Here is a 7,020-nt window from a genome sequence, read left to right as displayed (position 1 = left end):
CATTTTCAAAATATCCATTTTTTTAATCTTTAAAGACAGTTCCTAGCCCTGTTTTTGATTACATCTTGCCAAATCAATTTGAATATTTTCCTGATCAAACAAACTTGATTGAACTAACATGCTCATTAGCAACTGTTTTTGAGAGGGGGGTGAAATAATGCAGGGGCAAAATGTGCCTAGTTTGGAGAATAGTCCTTTGTTCCTTTTCTATTGTTTTATTTACAATGCATGCCATGGACTTGGCCTGCAGCTTGTTTCCTCACTGACCCAGTTACTCATGTTTAGCAGGCAAAAAAGATCTTCACACTGTACACCTCTTAATATGGTCTCATAGGCAAGATGGTGGCTGGTGACCCTTGGAAAATTAATTCACGAATCATACATAATCCAACATTACTTCACTGAGGCAGAGGAGCCTTACGAAAAGGAGCAATGTCATTTAAACAGAGAAAGAGAGAGAGAGAGAGAGAAGGGTATCTCTGCAGGCTGGAGCATATTGGGTGTTGCACCCAAATTCCAAGTGGGAGGTATGCCATAACCCTACAGTAACTCTATTTATTGGTGATGCATAGAACCCGTCTGATCTGGCAACCCGTTTGGCTGTTCCTGTACCCGTTTAGAAGAAGCTGTTTTGATCGCTGTTTACTCGTTTCTACTGTTATTTCTGTATTTATATCTGTTTTTATAACCTACTAACCATCCATAGATCTATCTTTTAGATTGTCTCCGCAGGAATATTTATTAAAGAGGCACTAAAACTGCCACCGAACCCTGGAGTAACGTTCTTGGTGTAAGTTACTAAAATCAACTAAAAGCGGTAAGTACCTGCAATTCCATGGCTACTACTGGCTGTTTTGCCTGCTCAGAGTGGGGCATGTTTAGTTTAAGCCCTTTTCCACCTCTAGCGACAAAGATAGTGGTTGTGTTTGTACTAAGTGTCAGCTAGTTAGCTCTCTGTTGGATAAAGTGGACCAGCTAGAAGTGCGCATCCGGAGCTTATTATTGTCAAGGGATAAACAGCGAGATTCAGTGTTAGCAACTCTGGGTGCCTTAGGGAGAGTTAACACCCCCACGACTCCGTCGTTAGAGCCCTCACAGCGGGGTGAATGGGTGACGTCTCGGCGTCATAGCCGGAAAGCTAAGGCTGATGCTAATGCTGAGGCCAAACTAGCCCACCGGGACACCACGCTCCTCCGATTTGCATGTCAAACAGGTTTGCCCCGCTCAGCGAAGCACCCGCTGAGGAGCCTGTTAAGAGTGCTCTGGTTATAGGAGACTCTATTGTTCGACACGTGAAATTAGCTACTCCTTTAGGGGCGCCGGCAGTAACAGTTAGCTGTTTATCGGGAGCCAGAGCGCCGGATATTAGTGGCAAACTTAGACCGTTAGCTAATAGGAGATATTCGAGGGTAGTCATTCACGTAGGGGCCAATGATATTCGTCTGCGGCAGTCTGAGATAACTACGGGTAATATTACAGAGGTGATTAAACTGGCCCAGACGATGTCCGATGCCATAATCTGCTCTGGTCCCATACCAATGCGGCGTGGCAACAAAGCTTACAGCAGACTTTGGGCGTTAAACTGTTGGATGTCCAAGTGGTGTTCCAAAAATCAAGTGGGCTTTATAAACAATTGGTTACATTTCGAGGGCAAGCCTGGTCTTATAGGTAGGGATGGTATCCACCCCACGCGGGAGGGTGCTGCCTTACTTTCTTGCAGCATAGCACATAGTCTTTTAGTTAGTCAGCAGAGTAGTGTAGACAGCTGCTGACAATCCAGAGCCGGGACCAGGCCGCAGACAGACAGGCTAAACCGACCGTCTGCGAACTGTCTAGAGGCGTCACCCAGGTTCAACTGTATTGAGACTGTGTTTTTCCCCCGAACAGGTTCCGAAAAACTAATTCCAGCAACTCTCACCAGTAAAGATTTTATGGACTTTTTTAATAATAAAATTGAGAATATTAGACAACAAACTCAAGCCACAGGATTAAATCCATCCTGGCTGCCACCCGATGTAAATTATATAAAATATAATGTAACTGTAAAAGAAAGACTTGAAACCTTTTACCCACTCCCACAATTAGAATTAGAGAAGATTATCACTTCCGCAAACTGTACAACTTGCACACTTGATGCAATTCCCACAAAATTGCTCAAAGAAGTACTACCAGCTATTATCGATCCTTTTTAACTATAGTAAACTCATCCCTTAGCCTGGGCCATGTACCCAAAGCTTTTAAACTAGCAGTTATTAAACCTATGAACCAGAAACCAAATCTTGATGCTAGTACACTGTCTAATTACAGGCCTATTTCAAATTTGCCATTTCTGTCCAAGATCTTAGAAAAAGCCGTGGCCCAACAACTTAGTTCATATCTACATAAGAATCATATATATGAAATTTCCAATCTGGCGGCAGATCTGGGGGGTGCATGGACACAGGGAATTATAGTAAACGGAGACGCTGGTGCTGTCGTCCCGCCGCTTCTCGCGATCACTCAGGTTTGTTGACGGTGGAGTGGAGGGATGCCAGTGTTTCAGGATGCTCCCGTGTCTGTGTGTCCTTCTGGTTCTCTCCTTTTAGTTAAAGCTGTCATAGTCAGATCTGCCGGAGTCATTAGCCACACTCTGGAAATTTTCATATTTTCTACTTTACAAACACAAAACAGTTCAAAACTAATTCCATCCCTTTACATCTTTCTGAGTAAACGACTGCCCACCTTTCTGTCTGGACACTGATGGATGACTGTCAAGATCCTCCTCCACGCTCAGATCAGCTGCCCACGCTCCTGCAACCACCAAGTGCCTTGAAGCTGCCCCTACACTGAAGTTCTCACGGACTACTAACTATTATCACCAGTAGATTGACCAGAGGAGGATGGGTCACCTCTTGTGAGCCTTGGTTCCTCCCAAGGTTTCTTCCTCAGCTGGGGGAGTTTTTCCTTGCCACTGTCACCCCTGGCTTGCTCACTTGAGGGTTTTACAAATTGTTTTTACATTTCATGTCAAATCTTGTCTTACTGGAATTCTGTGAAGCCGCATTGTGACAACATCAGTTGTGAAAAGCGCTATATAAATAAATTTGATTTGATTTGACATCCATATACAGGTGCTGGTCAGAAAATTAGTGTATCTTGAAAAAGTTGATCTAGTTCAGTAAGTCCATTCAAAACAGTAATTGTACTCATTGATTACACACAGACTGATATTTCAAGTGTTTATTTCTTTTACTTTTGATTATAACTGACAACTAATGAAAACCCCAAATTCATATATTTATTAATGTTTTGTCCCATTAAAATCAAGGTACCGGCTTCCGCCCTCTCCATAGCACTGAAACTGCTCTCATAAAAAATCACCAATGACCTCCTAATGGCAGCTGATTCTGGTTTACTCTCCATCCTCATCCTCCTCGATCTGAGTGCAGCATTTGACACTGTCACACCACCCTCCTCAATAGATTATCCTCCATTGGTATCACTCAGATCCCTCTAAACTGGTTCAAATCATACCTCTCCAGCCGCACTCAGTACATCCAACTTAAAACTTTCACGTCCCACCCTTCTTCTGTCACTTCAGGTGTGCCCCAGGGATCTGTCCTGGGGCCCCTCCTCTTCATCATTTATCTTCTTCCCCTTGGCCATATTTTTCATAAGTACAACATCAATTTCCACTGTTACGCGGATGATACCCAGCTCTACCTTGCCTGTAAGCCCACTTCCAACCTCCCTCCCCCCTCTCTTACTGACTGCTTAACGGAAATAAAATATTGGCTTTCCTCAAACTTACTTAAACTCAACAGCGATAAAACTGAGGTTATTCTCATTGGTACTAAATCAACATTATCCAAAACAGACAGCATTTCTCTTAACATTGACAATTGTTCTGTTCACCCCTCCCTACAAGTAAAGAGTCTGGGTGTCATCCTCGACAGTACTCTTTCTTTTCAATCTCATATCAATAACATTACCCGGTCTGTCTATTTTCATCTCCGTAACATCAACCGTCTCCGCCCCTCCCTTACACCCCATACCACTGCCATCCTTGTCCACAGTCTTGTCACCTCCCGCCTTGATTACTGCAACTCCCTCCTTTTTGGTATTACACACAAATCTCTCCATAAGCTCCAACTGGTCCAGAACTCAGCTGCCCGTATCATCACTAGAACCCCCTCCATCCACCACATCACTCCTGTTCTGCAAAAGCTCCACTGGCTTCTGGTCAGGTTAATTGATTACAAGATCCTTCTGTTAACATTCAAGGCCATCCACAATCTATCTCCACCATATCTTTCCAATCTCCTCCATGTTGTAACTCCCTCTCGCACCCTCAGGTCCTCCTCCTCCATTCACTTGACTGTTCCCCCTGCCCGTCTCACTTCCATGGGAAGTAGAGCTTTCAGCCGCTTTGCTCCCCAGCTTTGGAACACTTTACCCCCCGACATACGGAAAATAAACTCACTCACACAATTCAAGTCTTCACTCAAAATCCACCTGTTCAAGATTGCCTTTCCTTTAAAATACTTGTGTGTTTTTCGGTATTATTTATGTTTATTGTTTACTTTATACTCTTTCTAAGGTGTCCTTGAGTGACAGAAAGGCGCCTATGAAATAAAATGTATTATTATTATTATTATTATTATTATTATATATGCATATCAACACCCACCAAACACCACCCAGGAAGTGCCAAAAAGTCCCGCCTTTGTTCCTCCACCTCGTCTCTCTCATTTGTAGCCCTGCCCCCTCGTTACCAAAAGGTCAATTATTTAAGGATCTATGCATTGTCCTGGATTCAAGGTATACTAGAAATTCTCCAGCAATTCTCAAACTCAAAAAAGAAATTCTTAAATTAAATAGTATTCTTTTATCCACATAGGAAGGCTAGGCTGTTCAGATGGTTTCCACCTATTAAGTCTTGACAAATTGCATATTCCCACTTTGGTGACCTCCAGGATAACATTCAAGACATTCCTCCAGTATCCATCCAGGTCAGGGCAAGACCATAGCATATGCAGCAGAGTTCCTACTCCCACTTTACATTTGGGACTATATCTTGAGCAGCCATTATTTATTCATTAGCAGTCATTATTCATATTCAACACAACCTGGAGGGGCGCCAGTCCTTTGCAGTGAGACATACAAATACACATTCACTGACACGTCACAGCAGCACAACTAGCAGTGGTACTAGTTACTAAGAAGTTTGTGTGTATCTATACTTGCAGAAGTATTTCCATTTTGGGTGACTTTTTACTTACATAACTCATGGAGAACTACTAATTATGTCTCCATCAGGGTAACTACTCATTAACCACTGGTTACATCAACATCTTACATGCCACCTGGAGAATTATGATCTATATACCTACTCCCCAAATGTGCTCCTTTGAAGTCTCCCGGACATTATGGTCAAAGAGAGGCCTCACAGAAATATTTGGTTCACTGAATGTTGTGTCCTACCTCCTTATTCTTTGAAAAATACTTCCAAATGTACATGTCATTTCTGTTAGTGAATTAGTTGTCACTGTTGGACTCATCAACCACACGTGGTAACTCACTACTAATGGACAAGGTGTTACTGTGTTCTTCTTTAGGAGTTAATGATGATCAGGGACAGCATTATAAAGTGATACACATGATAACATTACTTATGAACAAGGTGTTGTGTCAAATTGGTTCTTGATTGGGCTTAGTTTGTTTGAGTTATAGCTGAAAGTATTTATAAATCTCTGCACGCTTTGATTAATTTATTTATTACAACAAAAGTTTGCCCAAATGTTGAACTTTTTTTCATAATTATTTACCTACAGACTCTGCAGACTCCAACAACGTCAACGTCACAATTTTGCCCGAATCAAGTTGTCCTTAATTTTCCCCATACATCCTTGCTGATAGAAGCAGCATGCCAAGCTGCAGTCCGATCTGCCTTACTGATGCTGAGATATAAACTTGAAGCATTTACAGTGCCCGCTATATGAATATTGGCTTCTCCTTTGACATGCTACCTCAGAATCAAGTCTGGAAGTTGAATCTGAAATTGCAACCCATTTGAGTAAAGTATGCATGAGTAACAGCTGTCCATGTGAAACGGGCGATAAGCTGAGAAGGTTCATTTGCATAAGGCAGCTACATTGAATCGAAATGTCAACGTTTTTTTGATAATTATTAAGCTTCAGACTGCTGCGAACGTTTTGACACCAAGCTCAACAAAAATCCACGGACTAGTACGCAAAAGTAGGTTTTGCAAATTATGCAAAATAGCAAAAAATCTAAGTGGGCGGAGCTTAGTAGTTGTATTGACCTTTTTGATTCGGCAGGACTCAAGGAATCAGGGGGAAAAAAATTTCGTGTCTACGCCTCACGTGGTAGGAGCCCCGTAAGAAAATGCGTTGTCCTTCGCTGTAGCGCCCCCATGAGGCCAATCAGTCTGATTTTTTGCGCCTGAGTAGCGGGAGGGTTTACTACCTACTGACCAAGCCTCAAGTCTGTAGGCCTTACGGTTTGGGCTGTGCGATCGTTTGTAGTGCAGAAAAAGAACCAGAGGAATAATAAATATAGCCGCAAGCGACAATTAACGGGGTTCTCGCAGAATAGGCCTGTTTGGAAACAATAGGCCTACATTGCTGATACGGTACCCTTAAAATCATGTCCTTAAGTAGAATGTGAAATTTGAACCCAGTTGCGTAAAGTATGAAGGAGTTACAGACGTTCAAGTAAAACTTGTGATAAGCCGAAGAGGTTCATTTGCATATGGAGGCCATCTGGCAGTTTATTCAGGACTATAGGGCACTGTGTCCTCAGTTTGGGTGATCTCGGAGATGCGGAGCTCTTTGTCAAAGGAAACACAGACACTGGTTTGTCCCAGAAAGTGCTCCTCTAGCTCCTCGGCTCTGTCCAGGTTCTGCAAGTTGTACCGGTGCATGTAAGTCAACAGAGACAAATTACTTACACACAGCGTGTACACCTCGCCATTGCCGGTCATTTTGATTGTCCCAGAGAGCATTCTGTTATAGGTGC

This window comes from Hoplias malabaricus, chromosome Y (genome assembly GCF_029633855.1).
Source record: "Hoplias malabaricus isolate fHopMal1 chromosome Y, fHopMal1.hap1, whole genome shotgun sequence".
NCBI classification, from domain to species: domain Eukaryota; kingdom Metazoa; phylum Chordata; class Actinopteri; order Characiformes; family Erythrinidae; genus Hoplias; species Hoplias malabaricus.
This window is presented reverse-complemented; position numbering follows the sequence as displayed.